We start from the raw sequence: 22,407 nt of genomic DNA, 5'->3' as shown, positions 1-22,407 counted from the left end.
TCTTCCTTTTTATTTTAGGTAATGTGAATCAATTTTCTACGGATGATGTCTACAGGATCCAAGAAATTGAACAGCTCCGTATTCATGTGGAGAGGAATATTGGACGGGTAAAGAATTTCCACATTTTGAAAGGAGTGATCCTCCTTACTAATGCGCCTCTCATAAGTAAAGATTTTCAAGTTTGTCGTTGGAAACCAACAACAGATGTGTCGTTGGAAACCAACAACAGATGAGTCTTGAGTAAGTACTGAAAAAAAATTACCAAACAAATGGTTTTTTTTTTTTACAATTTACATTACTTACATTAAAGTTTAGTAATTCCAAATTGAATACACATATATTTCAATAATTTGACTAGAGTGGAAAAATATGCCTCATGTAAAATTCAACTGATTTGGGTAGCATGCCTTTTACATATTGTTCATTGAAGTAAATTTTCTCGATGAAAATGTTGTCTGACTTAGCTGCAATCCATACCACAAAGTCCTCCCAAGGGAGCCCAATGAAGACCCATAAGAATTGCATAGTATTTATGTGATTTCTTTAATGTTGAGCCCGATTCACTGAGTTTAAGGTATCCGATCCATATTAGCCTCAGATTCAATGGAATTGAATGCATAATAGATATGTATGGGCTTTCAAATAATATCAGGATATTTTAAAAACAATTGATATTTAAGGTTAGAAATTTTGGTCCTAATATGGGTCGGATACCTTAAGACAAAAATGTTTCGAATTCATTGACGTAATATCAAATATTCCCAACGGTGTTACATTTTGTCCTAAAATGGAGAAGGGACATTTAATTTCTAGGAGTCCGGTGCTTTCATTATCAACCACTCTCCCATCATTGGTAGCCCCTAGAAGAGAAGTTGAGCATAAAGTAAGACCAGATGTTTGTACATCAGTTTCCATTTTTAATAGCTCTTTTGATCTGTAGGTACTCTTTCTTTGCGTCCATCTTATGGTCAGTTCCCCACTCAGGGATTAATCTAGCTTTTTCTGGAAAGTACCCTTCCTAGAAAAATTGGGAAAAATCAGTCGGGGGTCCGCTTCAGGCCCCCAGCGGGTGCAGGGCAGAGCCCTAATGGGGGGCCCAGGGTGGCGAAGCCCCCCGTCCGAAATTGAATTTCAGAATTTTTAAGACCCTTTGGAATGCATTAAACAGCAAAGAAAATCATATTTACGAGATGCATTTTCTTAGTATTTATACTTAAAATTTTTAGTTTTTAATTGAAAAATAAAAAACTAAAATAGAAAACTTTGATAATTCTTTACTCAAGTTTTAAAACTCCAAAATCTGATCTATAAAATTGATGTACAATTTCACTACTTTGTATATCACTTGGAAGGCAAAGAAAAACTACAATTCTTAAAATAAATTTTATAAGTTTCCTTAAAACTTTAAGTTTCCTGTTTTTCTTGTTTTTGAACAGATCCACCATGGCCTCAAGTTCGTCATTAGAAAAACTGTCTTTCCCTTCCTTACAAATTTTCATCAAAACTTGACTGATTATGTCGGTTTCGTAAATTTGTAAATTGTGCAGATGGAGTTCATCAAACTAAATCCCCTCTCAACAGTAGCTGTGGAGCAAGGAATTAAGCATCCTAATTCAAGCAACTGCATCATCTTTGGGTAGATTAGATCCATGACCCCCTCTCTTCTAGCCTGTTTAAGGGTGTTTGGCAATGTAGGTTGCAGTCCTTGGTCCAAAAGCTGCTGTCTAAATATTAAAACAGGGTATTAGTATGTAGAATTTTATTACTTTAGATAAGCTAATTTAAAATGAATCCAAAATCAGAAAATTGAACTTTTTAAAAATAAATTATGTAAAATTTCCAACTGGTTCTTCTTGTAAATTAATATATAAAAAATAAGTCATACTTACAAAATGAAATTCTGGTTTCTAGGATGAATCTGGTGCATGCTAACTGGTAAAGTAATCATAGTAATGAAACGATAACTATTTTGTATAAAAAAAAACTAATAATAATAATTATTATTGTGTTTAGAGTTTAAAAATAATAGTAATGTAAAACAGTAAACATGGTAAAGCTAAAACCTTGTAAAATTTGAAAAAGTAAATATGGTAAAGTCAAAACTTTATAAAATTTTGACTGAAGTAAAACAGTTTAAATTATTTACCTAATAACAAACAAATGAGATTTGAAATGATCCAAATTCAAGAACCACTGCATCTGCAGATTCAAAGTCAGCAGGGATTCGGGGTAGGAGTGTGCATAAAAATCTGCCAAAGTCTGGATGTCATGGTATAAAAGTAATCATTTATTTCAAATAATAAATGCTGATTGCATATTTCCCGTAGATTGATCATCATATAATATGTTGACAAGATTTAAATTACATTCACACTAACCTTCCCATAGTCGTGCAGTTCTCCAATTGCATCAGGGAAGTTCCTTGGGTCTAAGACCCCAAAAGACCCCAGAACCGGTGAAAAGCTGAATGCCTCTATAATTTCACCACGAAGATACCTGATGAATGGAAGGCCTGTGAGTAAGGCCTAAATTAAAATTATGTTTGTTTGCCCTTAGCCGACCGACCCACGAAAATAAGCCCGACTCAAAATATTTTATTGTACTTTTCATTTACAATCTTTTTTTATTTGTTTTGTTTCTTGTCCATTTTTTTCCACGTGAAAATGTAAATGCTTTGATTTTTCCTTTTCTCAGTCGCGTGTTGATGATTGACATTAGGAACTGAATGAAGTGTTTGACACCATAGCGGTTAAAAAAAAAATTCTTGCAGATATATATTTGATCTTGTTGATCAGGTCAATGAATGTGCTGACTACCACGCTCATAAAGTAAAGATGATATTGCAGGTCGTTGGAAGCACTTCGATGCTACTAATCGATTTCAAAATAAATTTCGCCAATATCACTGACAAAAAACAAAATTGTCATACTTTAATTTTATTACCAAATCCAAGAAGAAAGAGCGCAAATGTAGTTTTAAATGTTGAAAACATTGAAGGATGTCATGCTTTGTTGATATTTTAATCGCCATGATTAAATTTGGGGTCAGACTTAAAACAGGAAACGCACAATATTGCGAGGTTTTACTACACTATTAAGGAAAGTATTTTTAGTCTAGACAATGTGTAAACGTAATTAAGATAAGACATGTCATACAAGTCTTATTTTTTAATAATAACTTTAAAAACGTTTAATCCCAAGAATAAATATATGTGATGAAAGGTGGGACTAATATCAGCAATACACCCATTGAATGGAATTCAAAAAAAAAATCCAACTGTTTCCATATATTGTTTAAAGTAAACAAAGTATTTTTTTCCACTTTTTAAAAATAAAAATCAATAAACACTTTTGTATTGACATACAAAGATAGATATGCAGCGTATAGTATACCAGATTTGTTTAATAAGTACTAGTACATTTTGTTCCATGAAGCAAAAGTTCCAATAACAAGGAATATGTACACGACAATATTGAATTTCTATAATTTTGATATTAATTTGATGTCAAAAAAAATAAAATATTTTTCCTACCTACCTACCCATTGCTAAAAATCTGGGTCGGTAAAGGGCAAACAAACAATATTTTAATTTAGGCCTAACAAAAAATCTTCAGGTGTCTGCACAGGGACATTCCGGTGACCATCATGTCTGATTCTTCGCTGCAGTGATGTTCTGTCTATAACCTCAAGAAAAAAGTCATCAACTTTCGAGAAAATCAGTTTTTAATGCTGACCCCTTTCATTCAACATTTCGATTAAATTATCTAATCTTTCCAGTGTTTCACGTACTCTGTGTGGAATGTCAGTGAGATTAATGTTTTCATTTAGTAAAAATAAACTCAAATTGTTTACTATTCTAAGCACATCACACAGCAATAATATCATAGCTATGACATCCTTGCGCAACAATGATGCTCTCAGCCCAAACACCTCGGGTTCTAGCCTTTCTTCGCACAAGCTGTCTAAACAATCCACAAGTTCCCAAAACCGACATACAATTCTATTGCATGCATTGCCATGGATTAACCACCTAAAAAATATTTCAACTTCAAGTTTTAAATCAAAATATTATATCATAATCATGACATCACATATTACAATTCTCTTAAACTGTGTAGCAGAATAAGTAAACCAATTACTGTATACCTGGTTGTAGCAGCTTTTATCAATGTAAGTGGTTGTTTGTTATATGCCTCTTGAACTCGCGCAAAGACAGCAAACTTGCGTGGACTATACAGTAAAACTCGGTTTTAACGAAGTCACTGGGACTTGAGAAATTACTTCTTTATATCCGTAATTCGTTATATCCGTGTAAGAATTTGTTAAATTTATATAACTGGGGATCCAAGATAACTTCGCTATATCCGTGAATTCGCAATATCCATGTTCGTACTAACCGAGTTTTACTGTATTCAAATAACTTCCAAAGACTAAGCAGTGTTGCATCTACGTCTTGAAGGACTCTGTATTCATGCATTTTTAACAAGTGTGTCATGCATAAGGCAAGTTTATGGCAGCGACAGCTCATATATATAGCATAAGGATATTCATTCCTTAGTCTGCGCTGGACTCCAACAAGAGCAAAGATTCATTTTCAATTTGACATTGAATTCTTTTTTTCTACATAATCATTAATATCTGACATGTTACTTTGAGACATTTATTACCTGATACATTCCCACTCATGGTATTTGTGCCATCAAATGCTAGGAATCTGACATTAGACAGGGGGACACCTTTAGCTTGAACAAATGTTCTGATTGCTTCTGTCAGAGAAAGGCTGTCCGTTTTCTCAACATGAATTATACCAAGGTAATGAACTTGGATAGTGTTCTGAAACTTCCATCTCCCAAACAATGCAAACTGTTGTCTTCATGCTTCATCTGTACTTTCATCTGCTAATAATGTGAATTTTTCTTTAACTCTAAGAGAATCAATTAATTTCTGTTCAAGATGATAACTGATTTTTCTATAATATCATTGACAGAAAAGGATGACAAGTAATGGTGCTGACTGCAAGTGAGTACTTAGGTCCTCAACACCAAGGCTAGCTACAAACTGCACAAATTCTGCAAAGTTTTCTGAAAGGGCCCATCGTTTTCTAATCATAAAATTCGCACACATGATAAGTTTCTTAAGTACTTCACGATTCAATTTTTTTCTCTCCATTCCCTGAGATTGTAACAATTTAAAAACAGTCTCCTCTTTCCCTGATGTTTTTAATATCTGGGTATCTCGGTGAACTCTGCTCTCTTGATGATTGTTTAAAACCCGAGAAGGATGATCCCCCAAACCACACCCGCGTGTAAATATACTTTCTTTCCCGATATGTTCACACAGTTTACATATATATCCTCGTTTTGGATAACTGTACGCAAGCCACTGGTATTTCTCATGTTCTCATGTCCGAGTGAGAGTCATAATTGCTTGCCATACACCTTAGCACTTTTAAACTGACTTTAGATTTCCATTCCAACTCGTCATCACGATCCTTTAAACTTTGTTCTGTCTCTAAATCTGCTTTTTCAATAACTTTATAAGAATCCGGAAGCTTCATTTGCTTTTTAAACATCGTGTCGATTTTCTTACAGGATTTAGCATATTCTTTTCTGAGCTTTTTAATGTCATAGCCTTCTCGGTGCGACATTGTTGCTTCATAAGTTGATTTGTTCTGAAATTATTTCGATTGAAGTTACACGGTCAGAAGTCTGTATCATCCAGACGTTTGCGCAAACCTCGACATGTGGATAAGCGCAAACGTCTGGATGATACAGACATTCGAGAGCCTAGCGAACGGGACAAGAAAATTCGCGAAATGCGTTTTGAGAACACAATAAAAAGAAGGGGGAATTATTTGAGATTTTTAGGGGAAATTTTTACTGATCAAAGTGGGAAATTTGGGTGTCCAGGGGAAATATTCTCATGGGGGAAAATACCGAATATCGGTAGTAAAAATGCCCTAGATCAATCCCTGCCGCTGCACTTAGAGAGCAAACTTGGGGTATCTAAAATTGTAGAAACTGGTTTTAACTTCTGTTGATTAAAAATCAGCATTAACAAGAAAGTTTTTAGTCCTTTTATCTAAAAAAAAATTGGAGTTTTGTGATGCAATGTGCTACATGTGTTTAGAAAGTTAAAAATTAACATGTTAAATTACTGGTTTAGATTTGATCCATACAAAATCTGTTGGATTAGGACTGTAGGTTTGTCTCCTGATCGAAGAACATCACCATAGATTGAACTCGTGATCCGTTTAAGATGAAGCTTTTTCCATAGATCACTAAGTCTTTGTGCTTTTGTGCGTTCTTCGGAATAGCATACTAACTCTTGGTCAATCATTGGTGTTGGTGTCCTGCATTTTCCCAAATCAAAGCGTTCTTTTGATTATGAAAATGTACAACCAATGAAAAATACCGTTATAACTAATTGCATCCTCTGAAAGTTTGTACGGTGGTCAAAAAGTGTATAAAACTTTTAAAACAGACTCCGGATTTGTACCGTCAAGTATTTTGTGAAGAAGGGGAGTTCAGAGTATTGAAAATTGATGGGAAAAAATAAGTTTCTGTTGTGGAGAAGCTTAGGGAGGAGGGGCAAATTACCGCCCGCACAAATAACTTGTGCGAAGGATGCGTTAAATATGCTGAGGTTAATGAACTATTAATTTCACTCTCCTTTGATTTGTCTCTCACATCTCTTTCTCTCACTCTTCCTAATTGACCCCCCTCTCTCTTCAGGCACGTAGCATCGTTTTTGAAAGTGGGGGGGGCCAACCTGAGAAAATTTTTTTTGACTTACCTAAAAAAAGTTGACAAGCAAAAAAAAAATTAATAAATAAATAAAAAAAAAAATTACCCAAACTCGAAAATCCTATTTCTTGGGTGGGGTGGGGGGTGGGGGGGGGGGGTAGTGGCCAACTTTTTTCAAGGTTCCTTTCACTTAGAATTTTTTTTCCCTATATTTCCTTGCTATTTATATACTGTGGTAAAAAGTGGGGGGGACCATCTTTTCAATAGACATTTTCTATAGTAAAGGTAATGTTGGGAAAAAAGTGGGGCCCCCGCCCCCCCCCCCCCCCCCCCCCCCGATGCTTCGTGCCTGCTCTTAAAAAAATATTTTAAAAAAATAGCTATGATTTCATGAAAATTCTAGATCGCTATTTTTTGTCTCCGCATGTTTAAAATTTCTTGTTTTTATTTTTGTTAGGGTTAGGGTTAAATAGAGAAAGAAGATTAAATATAATTTGGTTGCCGAGGTTGTAAATAAGACTGAGAACGGGGAGATTTAGGAGGAGGATTACTTCATGACAAGCTGTCATATTAGGATTATTTAAAAGGTTGATGGGAGACCAATTCAACGAAGAACCAAACGCCACTGTCATATGTTCTGCTGTCGAAAGCATATATTATTTAAAAAACAGAAACTTTGTTGGCCCCCTGGCATTTGCTAAGTCCCTTTTACTATATACGAAAACGGGTGCGTTAATTTCCAATAACAATTTTAAATTGCAATTTTGCATAATTATATTGTATTTTTAAACCAAAATATATCATGATTTTTGAACTTACATCCTATAATTTTCTGTTATTTCCTTGCATACTAATCGTTTTCTTTAAATTAAATATTCATTGAAGCAAAGAAGGGTTGAGTGTAGTTTCAGCAACAGTTCTCAAGTTGCTAAGAGGCCACAGTCAAGAGAGGATTCAGCTGCCAGTCCAGCTAGCACTACACACCAGTTCTCAAGTTGCTAAGAGTCCACAGTCAAGAGAGGAAATCCTGATAAAAATGAAATTAAATCGTTTTTCGACAACAATTAGGTTAATTAATAAAGTTTTTTAAAATATTTTCCTCCTTTTAGTAAATTTGTTTACATATGTCATGTACGTAGCAACAGGGGGTAGAAGTGTCCCCCCTTTTTTGCCAACACTACATTTACTATTAAAAATGTTCACTGAAAGGCTGCCCCCCCCCCCACCCCCACTGTATACTAAAGTAAAGTAATATAAAGGAAATATAGTGTTTTGTAAGTAAAAAAATGGATATGGAAGTAAATAGGCATTTGCCTCTCGTCAACATTTTCAGCCAATAGAAAAAAAATCTCTGGCTGTCCCCCCTTTCGAAACGATGCAAAGTGCCTGTATGTGACTGTGTTTTATTGTTTTTTTCTTTTCAATTTTAAGGTCATAGGTCGCAAATGAAGGGTTGAGACCGACTTTAATTCGGAATGTTCAGTAATCACCTCTGTCGTCCATATAATGACAGACGTCAATATCCAGGCCAGACTACTCCCCCTCCTCTTGGCAAAAATTTGACACAGAGGCAAAACGGTCGATCATTTTCAAACTGAAAGGAAATGAATTTTTCTATGAACAAGAATTTACTAAATAGGTATTAAGTCTTATTTAAAATAATGACAATTTTCACTATAATTAATAAATTTTAAATTTTGTTATTATGTTATTCGGTATACTTTATCAGAAATGATTTCATCATGAATCAAATCCATAAGGTTGTGAGTCAACAGCGCAATGAAAATGTTGACCCTGTAGACGACAAAAGAATGCAAACGTAAGAGAACTCCAGCATTATCAGATAGGTACTCCTCATTCTCAAATGATACGTGGGGTATCAAGCCATTTTACCTGCTACACTTGGTTTTACGTGTATTAAACTGTTTATTTATACAGGTACTTGTTTGTCCTAGTTGTAAATACCGACAAAACTGGCTGCTGCAATTTACTTATTGGGGAACCAGTATTTGAAAACCCTTGTTCTTACGCCGTGATTAATGATTCGCATGCAGTGTCCCTCTGTGGTAAATGCAGAGTTCATTGCAAATCATGAGTCCTACAGTGTGAGTGGGAACGAAAGTTAGGGTGAGGGGGGAGATTTTGTTCTAGAGAATCTGAACAGAAAGAGCTTTATGCCCCCAGGACTGCCATCGGACGAAAGATGGAAAATCATCTACAGAAATATGGATAGATTGGACAAGGTAAAATTTAAGCACTAATTGTATAAGAAATACTATAATTATGTTTTATGCTGTTTAATTGTGAATAAATCGATATATAACTTTTTTCCAGATTAAAGAAAACCTGCAGATGCAGTTGTGTGTAGCAGAGAAAGACAGAGATTACATGAACACATCAGACACCACAAAAGAAATATTATCATTCAGAACATTAATACGACACAAACAATATCTACAACTGGACACTCTTGCAACACTCTAAAACAAGCCTACAGTCAGTAAATTACTTCATTTATCAGAACACGCACAACAAAACAAAGATTTACATAACACACATATTACAACCAACAAACTTTTATCCCGACAGAAACTTCCTATCTTCATTCTACAGGAACACACAGAAAAACATTTTGACATTACAAACACGTTCAATCACAGGTAAATGAAAATGATGATGATAAAGGCAACGCCGTCGAAGATGACGACATAGAGGCGCATTTGGGTCCGTTCACAGACAAAGAGCTCTTTGTAAGTTCCTTAATCCATCATAATGCTTTACTTAATTTTTTTTTTAAATTATCAAAATATATACAGTTATACACCAGTGTTTTTAATTCTAAAATGCAATAAATTATTTTCTATTTACATTTCAGTTCGAATTCTACTGTGGGACATGGAGATCGGTCCTTCGGATGAGACCATATAAAAATAGTCCCCGTGTCGCAGTAGGTGCTGGCAAGCAATAGATCCCTCCCTGCTTAATGGCCCTGAGTGCCGAGTAAAAGACAAAATTCGCAGCTCCCTACCAGCAAGTGGTGGCGTCTCCATATGAGTGAAAAATTCTCGAGAGGGACGTTAAACAATATATATATATATATACAAAATCAATCAATCAAACAATCAGTGTAATGTTTAGTACCTCATTGAAGTTTGGACTTTTGTATTCATATTTGGCCCCAGAAGGTGCCTCTATCATCGTATACACCTCAGCGGGAGTTGCAGTGTAAAGATCTTGTACCTTTGGAATTTTAATATGCCTTTAGATATTTATTTTAAAACATTGTATTGAATACTAATAGATCTTATTGTCAGTTAGAAAAATTATGTGTTTCATAGTATAATTAGAAAATGAGTAAAGCTACTGGCATTTTTTTTAAATATTGAATAGTGGTTTTTCTTGTATCGAAAGCATCACTGTTGAAAGAGGAAAGGGTCGGGGCAGACCATTGGCGCAAGTGTGGATCGATAGCGCCCCCTTCCCTTAGAGCTAATATAAATTCTTAAAAATATAACAAATTCTCATTCACATCGATATATCGTTCTATGCAAGCAGATAATACTTCTTTAACGTTTAGAGAATGTCCTTGTACGGTATTTATAATAAAGAATACAAATAAATAAAATATATGTACATGTATTTTACTATACTGAACAAAATTATTATCTAAATGTAAGAATAAGACTAGTACATTCTGCTTGCATAGAACGACATGTGGACCTGAATGACGTTGAATGTCTTAATTTCTAATAACTTATAAGCCCTTACATTGAAAAATAAGTGATGGGGCTTCATGCGCATGTAGGCAGAATTTCTCAAACCGACATGCGGAACAAATAAAAATTTTAGATATGTTTGTGAAACACTGATGCCCCCGTATGGACGCTTATGTCTAGGGTTGAATCTCTCAAATACATGTCAAACCCGAAAGGTCAAGGTCAAAAGTGTCTGTATCCTAAGGAAGAATCACAAGGATACGGATACCTTATCACAAGGAATAAATTTGTGTAATATCCAAGCCATAGTTCTAACAGTTAAAAGTTATGACCAAAGTTTAAGTGGGTCAAACTCTTAGGTCAAGGTCAAAAGATAAAATATATTTATATCAGCTTAAAGGTCTTCTCACAACAAATATGCATATGAAGTATGAATGCCTCAGTTCTAACTGTTCAAAGTAATGGCCAAGGTTAAATGTAGCATTTTGTGTATACGTAGGTCAAAAAAGTCTTGCCACAATGAATGCACCTGTGATAGAAGAAAGGCGTAGCCTCACTCACTCTATAGAGCTATGGGCTAGGTTAATTAAAGTTGACAACAGTCGGAGAAAAACCAGACAGACAGACACAATATACCCCCAGGATCTTTTGATCACCGGGGGCATAAGAAATTAAAAAAAAAAGAAAGAAAGTATGATAAATCACAACTTTTTCCAGAAGTGTATCTTTACGCAAAGTCCTAGCCTTAGAGATTTCTGAAGCAGATCGGAACTTCAGATACGGCAACCCCCTGCAGTCCACAGACACAAAGTCTGTAAATGGAGACTAAGTCCTAGCTCTTAGACTTCCTGAATCAGGACACCAGACACCAGCGTCACACCAATGCAACCAATTTTGTAACGTGAAGCGGTCACCCATCCAAGGGTTAAACAGGCTCGCCGTTGATTAACTTAGAAGGAGACTCTACCGCATCACCAGAAAAGCTAGCTCACTGACGAGGCAGTATAAGATCCCTATATAGTGTCAACTACAATATCATGAATCGATAATTTTCAGTTATGTTATAAGAGTTATTGAAAATTACAGGTAATGGCGATCCATAGAAAAAGTTAAGCCGATTTTAAGGTGAAATGATGCAAATTAAGTGCTTTAAACAAGGTATTCTTGTAATATTTGCTTATTTATAACAACTAAAAAATATAACATAGTTAGTTTATTTAACACAACATTATAATTATAATCTGAAACCGTTACATATTTTTATACATTTTCAACGCGGTATCAACTTAGAAGTAGCTGTTCGCATGACTGCATATATAATTAAAGTGTTCTATTCTAAATATTTTTGTAGATTATAGAATGATACACGATTACCAAAAAAACTCCACATGTTTTGTGATAATCATTTTCATTTAGTACGTAATATGCATTTCATGGTCACATACATTGCACATGTACCTCATATAATCATGGTATTATATCACTACCATGCATAAACCGTAATTTCATGTATTTTAATTTATTTACAACTTTTTTGCATAATTGGGTGCAAGAAAACATAATAAATTATATTCGAAAGAAATATATTATTTTCGACATAATCGATTAGTACAATGAACAAATGCATAGAGATATGGATATCACTTTACAAAGCGCATTTGGACTTGCTATTCAATTCCTACCACGGCAATGCTTATTTCTAAATTTTCAATTAGTTTTGAAACGGAAATGGTTGTTGTTTATTTTCGTATGAAAGTTAGATCTACGTTTTTGTTTAAAGTCTTAAACACTAAGAAATATTAATTTTACGATCATTCAAATAGTTTGAAACTGACAATGTATTGTGTCTGCACTGGAATAATACAAGTCGTATTAGAGTGCATTTGAAACCCCTCTGAAGACGGTGTTTGCTTTAGATATCAGCTGTGGGTCGTCTTATAGTAATAAGACCTGAATACGGCATACAGGAGGGAACATAACTGAGGATCTACAAGAACCAAAAGCGTAATACCTGAATAAGGCAGTCACTTGGTTACGCAAAGGGAGAAGTGGCATACCACAAATAAAGGGTGTCTTCTAGCTATTCCCACTTTTTAAAAATCTCAATTCCACCCATTCCCACTTGCAAATAACAATAGATGATGAAATTAACTTAAAACTTTCCATTTTTTCCTTCAAATATGAAGGAAAAAGTCTTATTTATAATTTTAAAAAAAGCAAAATTACCTATCCTATATTTTATTCATTGATCAATGTTTATTCAGTATTTATATGTTTATATAATTAATTTTTTGTTAACACAAAAATTCCACCCATTCCCACATAAAATCTGACCTTTTTCTACTTAGTTTTCAAATAGTGGGAATAGGTAGAATGAACCAAATAAAGGTGGGGGAAGTGCCAGGAGACAGTATTTTGTAAAGTGGCAGAACAAGAAGAAATTTGCTTGTGGGAGACACCCGTTGACCACAATTAGTGGTTGTCCAATCAAGAAGAAACCCAATGTATTATTGTATTGTATTTGTATATAATTTGTATATTCTTACTTGGTCAACAAAAACCTGAGTTAACTGGTAAACGAACCAAAGTGTAACGCCTCGGTGATACAAGAAATATCACCACACACCAAGCCCGGCCGCGTTGAACGTAACAGTTTCTTAACTTTAAAATTCTTCAAAATACATGTGAAAAATATTACCACAAATGTCATCCTAATTCTTACCTTTTTCGCAGATTTGGATTTCACCCTTTATATTTATAAATGTTCTCTGTCTTTACATCAACATGCAGTTCTTCAACACTGTTCTCCAACGTAAATATTCCGTAAAAGCCTGTTCTTTTATGTTACATATCTATTTCCGGACTAATTGTTTTTTAAGAGAATCATACTGTTCTCAGACAATAACCGACACGAATTGAAACTAAAATAATTATATCCAAATTTGGAAGTAGAGGGTTCAACTACTCGTATTTGTTTTTTAGGCTTAGGCATTGACACTATGACTCAAACGATTTTTATTCCAGAGGACAAAATAAAGGAATTGTCAAAAATCCAAAATGTTTTAAGTTGTAAAAAGGTAACGCTCAAGCAGTTTCAATCCTTTGTAGGAGCACGACCTTTGTAGTTAAGGCATTACCAGCAGGAAGAGCTTTTTCTCGTTAAGCCGGGACAATGGAGCGAAATATAAAATCATTTCAAGTCATTAGAATAACAAATAGAATAAGAATGGATTTGCAGGTGTGGGTTCCAATTTTTGCTCAATTTTAGTGGTACTACGCTATTACCTTAGCAACATTGGAATGACAGAAAATGTTTTACAAATAGTTAAGGAGCATATAGTTGTGGGATAATTTTTGGAATTCATTGGTCATGTTTATCTTGGCCTACAAACTGGTCTCCAGACATCAGACATAATAATGTATTAGGAATATAACATTATTTGAGGTTGTTTCCATAGTTTTGGGTACACCGTAAGTATTTAGTCATCTAAACTAAAAAACCTTAAACTGCTGCTTCATGTAGACAATATGGCATCAGTGCAGATTTTTAATAAAAAAAAACGTCAAAAAACAAAAGATTCATAGTGCTGCTACGTTTCTTAGTCCTGGAAACTCTCCAGTTTAATATTTATATAGCGCAACATATCATGAATTTGAAGAATAATGTGGCTGATGCAATTTCTCGATTTCAGTGGTCCAAGTTCAGGCAGCTAGCCCCCTTGGCAAATCGATTTCCCTCTACGGTACCAATGCAATTTTGGGAAATTATAGAGAAAATATAAACAAACTTTTGCAAGATAGCATATCAGAAAATATTGGTAAAGTTTATAAACAAGGATTACAGATTTTTTTTTATTATTTTATAGTTAATTGTGAATTTCAGCAAACCTGGCCTCCACCTCTTGACCATATTTCAAATTTCGTTGCTTAATTGTCTGAGCAGGGATGTTCCTTTTCTACATTCAAAAGGTATATGTCAGGGATAAGTTTTCTAATCAATTTAGATGGTTGGAAAAATCCGTTAGAGTCTTTTTTGGTGAAGAAATTGATGACAAGGTACAAAAAATCGTCATTATCTTGTGATATGCGTCGACCAATCAAATCAATGCACAGATTAATAAATAAGTGCAGTACCGCATTTGGCTTTCTCAACATAGGAAGCAGTATTATTTTCAGTCATCTTTTGCTTTGGCACTATTTGCATTGTTGAGAGTAAGTGAAGTTAGAGATCTAAGAAGGGAAAATATTAAGATATGGCCAAATAAAATTAATCTTTAGATTCTCAGCCCCTCTCAAAATGTCCCGCCCCGATGTTTTTTTATTTTGATTTTTGGGTATTTTCATGTATTTTTATTCAGTAAGAATTTGTTTCAAAGTTTAAAAGTTATCTCCCGTCTGTATTAAAAGTCGCGTGTCGCTATTTATAGCAAAAACGCCATGTGAAGAATGGAGAAAAATCGGCAATAAAAGCAGTTTAAATGTGTAAGGAAAAGATAATTTATCAGTATAGAGAAGCAGAGAAGAAAAATTAGCATAAACACAGATAGATACCATCACTGGCAGGAGCAAGTATGTAGAGAGATTGTAACTAAGTAAAATTAGACGAGGAAAGTCAAGTTATATATAACGATCTCCAGCTGTGTGACTTAGCTTTGAAATAAAAAAAAATCTACAACATCGTAGACAGACTTAACAGAAGGCCTAGATTTTTCAGTAGAATAATTATTAGAACATCTATATAGATTTTGCAAAATAAGAAGTCAATGATACACAATTTATTGGTATCCCCACCTCATTTTGTTCAGGGTGTGCCGTATAAAGTGTACTTGATAATTTGTTAATTAACAATAAATATTTAACTTTAATAAAGAAAAAAAATTTCTTTAAATATTTAAAGAATATGAAAAGAATTAAATCTATTCGTATTTGCATTAAGGTAATGAAAAAAATGTGTACGGGGCGTCCATTGTTTTGTTGATACTTAATTAGGCCTATATGTAAATTAACTGTTATAGAAAATAAAAAAATAAAATCCGCCCACCCGCCCCAATTTTTCTGCAAATTAGGATGAGAATCTAAAGATTAATTTTACCTGGCCTATTAGACAGTGTCATATCCGTATTTATAAAAAGTTCAAAAACGGACCCAATAGGCTCTGTGGCTTCAGTTTGGGTGCCTTACACGTCAGAATCAGTAATGATGGTGAATTTGTTGAAAGAGTTTAGCAAAATTGATAGGGATGTATATTTTGCCCGCTTTAACCCAAAGCCATTGACACAGTGTCAGTATCCGTTTTCTAGCATGCTATAAACATCCTTAAAATTTCTAGACATCAAAACTACTCAATTCAACCTCTGGAAAATCCGGATGTTTTTGGCTTTGTTCATGAATTTGATTTGCTTTTTTCGCAATCGATATGTATTTGGTTTTTTTCTCCTTTTCCTCCGCATGCGCGGATCTAGAGGGGGATCGGGGGTGGACCTCGACCCCCCTGGAATTGAGAAGGTTAAAACATGTTTATACAAAATCAAAAAAAAAGTGACCCCCCTTGGAAAACGCTGACCCCCTGGTAAACGTGAATATATGTAAAATGGGTATGAAAAGAGAAAGATTTTAGGAATTAGAAGTCATAGACTAACACCCCCCCCCACACACACACACACACAAATTGGTTTTTCACGTTGGTGCGTGTTTAGTTTTTTTTCTGGGATTGGATTTCTTTTGACTGGGGTGGACCCCCCCCCCTGGAAAAAAATTCTGGATCCGCTCCTGTTCCGAGATTATGAAATGTATTTTTTAACCAGGTGTATGATGGAAAAGGAAATATCTTATTTATATCAATACTTTTATTAAACCATAAAAGTGATTAAAGTAGCTCAAAAGTTGTTAAAAATGAAACAAGAAAAAAATCATACCAAATTAGCATGATAAAGATATATACAGTTTTATACACAATAGAAATAAAAAACAATTGAATTACCAAACAATGAAATATTAGGAGATGATCGGAAAATAACAAATAACAGGAAAATCCAGCATGCAATTAATAAATATAGGATAATCATTGATAAATCGCATATCCTTATCTAAACTGTTTTTGCCTCGTTCTAATATATGACGTCAATTAAAAACTTTCTGTATTTTCACTCTCAATTATGCTCGTTTTACTGCTTCAAACATCAGTACATTAGCCAAAAAAAAAACTGTTTTACAAAAAAATTGCATTAAAGCAATACGAGCTGCATGTTTGACATCGGAAGAAATATTTCAAATGTGTTATTAACTATTTCAATGACAGGAAAATAGAACGTTTATAAACTTCTTTTGTTCATATTTGCTATGGAAAAACTTCTTATAAGCTTTGATTGAAGCAAAATTTAATTATTGTCGTCTTGTACAATAATGATTTCTTATATAATACTGTACATTTTTAAACTTTATTTTGGTCTTATTAATCATAATGGTCTAGATTTCATACAGATTTATCATAATAACACATTTTACCAGCAAAATAAAATTCTCACAAATGCAGCTCATATTGCTTTAAGGTGTTTCCACCCTCACAATTTTATAGGTTCAAAGTACAAAAATTGCATTTATTTTCAGGAAATATACGTTAAACTTTCCAATTATTGCAGAAAATGTATAGGTCACCATATTATTTAAGATGCGAAACATAAATAAACAGAAGTGTATGTCAACATACAAAAATCGCACATTTTTTGTAAACAGTATTATGAAAAATATGTAAAAACTGGTTTAAATGCATAATTCTGATGTTGAGTGTTCCTAAATACTTCAAACTTAAAAGATACTTTTGAATTGTGAATATCAGGGAAACTGATTTACAATAAAGCAAATGCCTGAATGAAGAGGCCTTAGAGGCCCACTAGGCACTCTCATGCGATCGGCTTCACAGAGTTATTGCCCTTGTCAACATGTTTTAAAGATTGAATAATTGATTAAATATAGAAAATATGCATTTTTAAAATTCTTTAACTTTACAATATTTATCATTACACCAATTGTAAAACATTCTTACAAGAGAAATTGTTCTATTAGGTATGAATTTAAACTAATTACAGTTTTTGCAAAAACCTATGACATCATAAGAGAACGGAATTACCTTAAATTAATAATCAAACAATTAGTATGAAAAACGTCAGTCAACATTTAACATTTAAAATGAAAGATTGAATTTGCTGACAAGGTTATTGTATTGGCCATAGAACTTAAAAGACGACTATTAAAGGTACTAAATGTTTTGCTATCTTTTTTATTCTTTCATGAGGGAATCTCTTTCACAAACGAATTCCATTTCAGCTGAGCAATGATAGTCATGCACATAAGCAGAACGAGAAAGAGCCGCGCAGTCCTGATTATCAGCGTTGTTTGGTTGGCCAGGATACCAAAATAAAACCTGAAATCCTTCGTTTCCATGGCTCCAGATAAACAGTCCTTCCTTGACCTGATCATGAGCTCCTATCCAGTACGAACAATCATACCAAAGAGAACATCCAGCTGAAAAAGACATGTTTCCCCTTTAAAAGTGTTCCGTAGGGCGATGAGCTGTATTATTAAAATAAACTTTTAGTTCTTTACAAAACTGAAATCTATTATTTCTGATGTTCACCTACCTGTCTGTACAGGCTTTAAGTAAGGCCTCTGATGTTCTCCTACCTCTCTGTACGGGCTTTAGTAAGGCCTCTGATGTTCTCCTACCTCTCTGTACGGGCTTTAGTAAGGCCTCTGATGTTCTCCTACCTGTCTGTACAGGCTTTAGTAAGGCCTCTGATGTTCTCTTACCTGTTTGTGTGGGCTTTAGTAAGGCCTCTGATGTTCACCTACCTGTCTGTACAGGCTTTAGTAAGGCCTCTGATGTTCACCTACCTGTCTGTACAGACTTTAGTAAGGCCTCTGATGTTCACTTACCTGTCTGTACAGGCTTTAGTAAGGCCTCTGATGTTCTCCTACCTGTCTGTACAGACTTTAGTAAGGCCTCTGATGTTCACCTACCTGTCTGTACAGGCTTTAGTAAGGCCTCTGATGTTCTCCTACCTGTCTGTACAGACTTTAGTAAGGCCTCTGATGTTCTCCTACCTGTCTGTACAGGCTTTAGTAAGGCCTCTGATGTTCACCTACCTGTCTGTACAGGCTTTAGTAAGGCATCTGATGTTCACCTACCTGTCTGTACAGGCTTTAGTAAGGCCTCTGAGACCCACAAGGCCTCCTCGTGTGTTTCCGTCTGAAGTAAATAGGCTCCATGGGTGTTACAGACAGTCTGTGAATAAAATAATTCGTCACTGAAAATGATTAATGATAAAAATTAAATGGAAAGAAAAAATTACCAGGACTGTTCGGAAATTATATAGAGGATATGTTTATTCTTTTTCTTAATAAACTCCTTTGGTGAATATTGCAGGGTCCTCCATCTGATGAAATTTTACTGACTTACAGACCTTACGTAAATTACAAATATTCGCAGTACTTTCGCAATCAAGTTCGTGACTGGAGCAGTATGTAGAATAATTACATACAAATCAACATACGAGGGCTGTTCAATAAATAATGTCCTGGACTGTATGACATACAATACAGATATCATATTAGATTAAACTTGACCATTATTGAATCCTTACTATTTACGGAATTTTTTGACCAACGAAGTCAAATAGGAATAATTTTCTTCAATGTTGGAAATATCTGAAGCCTACTATGTGAAAATCTACCAACTTCTGTTTTAAGTCACGTTTTTGGTCGTATAATTTGGTCAGATAATGATTCCATATAAATATTACTAATCATGGCTTTGAGGTACTTGAGAGGACGATCTTTAAATATTTCCCTATCAAGTCCTGTGTAAAACTTTGATCAGCCATTTTGGCCCCATCCTACCCCCGGGGGTCATAATTTGAACAAACTTGAGTCTACACTGGCTCAGTGATTCTTGAGAAGAAGATTATTAAAGATTTTCCCTTTATACTCCATTGTGAAACTCTGGTCGGCCATTTTGGCCCCACCCTACCCCCGGAGGTCATGATTTGAACAAACTTGAATCTACACTATCTGAGGATCCTTCCACATCAGTTTCATCTTTCCTGGCCCAGTGGTTCTTTGAAAGAAGTTTTTTAAAGATTTTCCCTATATACTCCTATGTAAAAACTTGGTCGGTCATTGTGGCCCCAACCTATCCCTGGGGGTCATGATTTGAACAAACTTGAATCTACACTACCTGAGGATGCTTCTACATGAGTTTCATCTTTCCTGACCAAGTGGTTCTTCAGGAGAAGTTTTTTAAAGATTTTTCCTATATACTCCTATGTAAAACTTATGTCGGCCATTGTGGCCCCACCCTACCCCTAGGGGTCATGATTTACACATGAGTTTCATCTTTCCACGCCCAGTGGTTCTTCAGAAGAAGATTTTCAAAGATTTTCCCTATATACTCCTATGTAAAAACTTGGTCGGCCATTATGGCCCCAACCTGCCCCTGGGGGTCAAGAATTGAACAAACTTGAATCTACACTACCTGAGGATGCTCCCACATCAGTTTCATCTTTCCTGACCCAGTGGTTCTTGAGAAGAAGATATTTTTTTAAATGACATTAATTTTTTTACTTTTTGATCATTATCTCCACTTGGAAGAGGGCGTTCGTGTAGCCCTTCATTTGAACAACTTGAATCCCCTTTACCTAAGGATACTTTGTGGCAAGTTTGGTTGAAATTGGCCAAGTGGTTCTTGAGAGGAAGATGTGAAAATGTGAAAAGTTTACGACGCCGACGACGCAAACGACGACGAACAAATTTAAAAAAAAAAAAAGCTCACTTGAGCCTTCGGCTCAGGTGAGCTAACAACTTATGTTCTGTTTGCCAAATTTCAACAAATAACATTTGATGATGTATAATTGACTTTAAGACTCATAGCAAATTTGATAAACATCGTATCAGGGGTAGTTTACACTGTTTTTAAGAAACGTTTGACAGCAAAAAAATCTTTGTACTCAAAGGTCACCCTATATTTAGAAAGAATTGTGAAAACGACAGCGCATACGAAAGTCTTTACAATATCAGTTATTGTAGTTAACCACGTTTGTTTTATATTCATAGAGATATTGGAACATGTATCTATTGATTAAACCATCAAAACAAAATTTACCATAAGATGTACTTGATAAAAAACGGCTAAGGTCTGACAAGAGCAAAGGTATGAAAGAGCACAAAGACATATTTATATGCATTTTTCTTAAATATTAGTGGTATTGTTGTTCAAATTCGTATTCGTAGAGTCAGTTTAATATCTGGAGCAGTGTTACCTTTTTTACCTAGGTTTATTAGAGGAAGGACCCAGAATCAGGAATGTGCTACATTGAATTTCTTCATGACAGCGTCCAAGGCCGCACAATCCGAAGAGTAAAAGGGTTTTCGGAATGAACAGAAAGTTAATGTTTTTTCACATTACATGTAACAATATTTGCCAGATCTTTGACCTTTGACTTGTTTCTATTTCCAAACTTGATAAAAACACCTTTCAGAAGGAAAAAAACAAGTCCAGGAATTCTTTGGATCTGCCAATTTCCAGTATACTAAGGGTCATACCCAAAAATGAGTTCTAAAAACAGTCAGAAATTGGATAAAACATTTTACGGACATGTGTTTGAATTAAAAGAGATTAATAAGTAAAATCATGAAGACTTAATCATTGAAAAGCGTCGTTTGCTTCTTTCTTAGCATTGAGGACATTACTTATTGTACATCCCTTGTACTCACAACTTTGAATAAATCACTGATCCGTCAACAAATGACATGGTCGTACATATAAATTAAAATAAATTAATTCTAGAGAGAACAAGTTTGGCGCGGTTTCTGACCTCTGTAGATTTTCCATAAAATTCCGGAACTCCTCTAAATTTTACATTGTAAGAAATCGGCACTTTGTTGCTTTCGATTTCTGTACTTGGTATAGAGTACGTTTTGGGTGTACTGCATGTTTATACGACAAGTTCAAATCGGCAGACATTTGAAATACGTTTTTCGGTCATTCTTGAAGCTAGCTCTCACCCGACACCGGAACGAAATTTGTATATATTGTTTTAAATTTAGTGTGAACCGAGGCACCCTATGAATCCCAAGATGGCGATTGGCGCTCCTTTACTCTTTTTATATATACAGTTAATATGACATTTTTAAAACGTGCTAATTTCAGCAAAATGTTATTTTTATTTTAATGAAGGTATTCAGATACACCTAGAAAAACACATTATACACAAAATACGCCATCCTGAAACCAAAATGATCTATAGAGATAGCAGTCTCGAATTGTTAAATTCAAATCATTAAATTTTTTTAAAGCAAATTTTTAGAGTCGGCGGATCCGTAAAACATATACAATTCATTTTCTTCGCCTGTCTTTGTTATGGAATAGAAACATAATAAAGATGCAAATATTTACAAAGGATTGTCTCACGAATGGTTTATATACCGTACCTTAAGGTATCCGACCCATATTAGGATAAAAAATTTTAACCTTAAAAATCAATTGTTTGTAAAATATCCCAATATTATTTTACAGTATTTTAGAGTTAGAAGGGATTTACCAAGAGAAATATTCAAAAATTTTATTACCTAAGGAGAAATTAATTATTGAAGATTGCATTGAAGTCTATGGAAGGAAGTAAGTTTTTTAAGATAAAAAAGTAAATACTTCAAATATCAAAAACTGCTGTGGTGGAAAGATGTATTTGATCATTAGGAAAAGAAAAAAAATTAGAAATAATTTTTTTTACCAGACAGATTTTTTAAAATTAATTTTTATTGCGTAAAATCAAAGGGAGATAACTCGTCAGGGGCAGGAAAAGGTCATAAAGTAGGACATGCCCAACTCATACATTCTGATACTAAAAGATGAAAATTAGTTCCAACTACACTGAGTATTCAGCCCATACATA

At 34.4% G+C, this 22,407-nt stretch overlaps 1 pseudogene; it reads right to left on the bottom strand.

The window, feature by feature from the left end:
• Nucleotides 1-354: 354 nt before the first annotated feature.
• LOC134271049 (uncharacterized) lies at nt 355-6,339 on the bottom strand (annotated as a pseudogene).
• Between the last annotated feature and the right edge of the window lie 16,068 nt (nt 6,340-22,407).

This window comes from Saccostrea cucullata, unplaced genomic scaffold (assembly GCF_032062105.1).
Source record: "Saccostrea cucullata isolate Sc308-1 unplaced genomic scaffold, CSIRO_AGI_Scuc_v1 ctg1857, whole genome shotgun sequence".
NCBI classification, from domain to species: Eukaryota; Metazoa; Mollusca; class Bivalvia; order Ostreida; family Ostreidae; genus Saccostrea; species Saccostrea cuccullata.
Note: the sequence above shows the minus strand (reverse complement) of the source record. Positions and strands in the feature narration are given on the sequence as shown.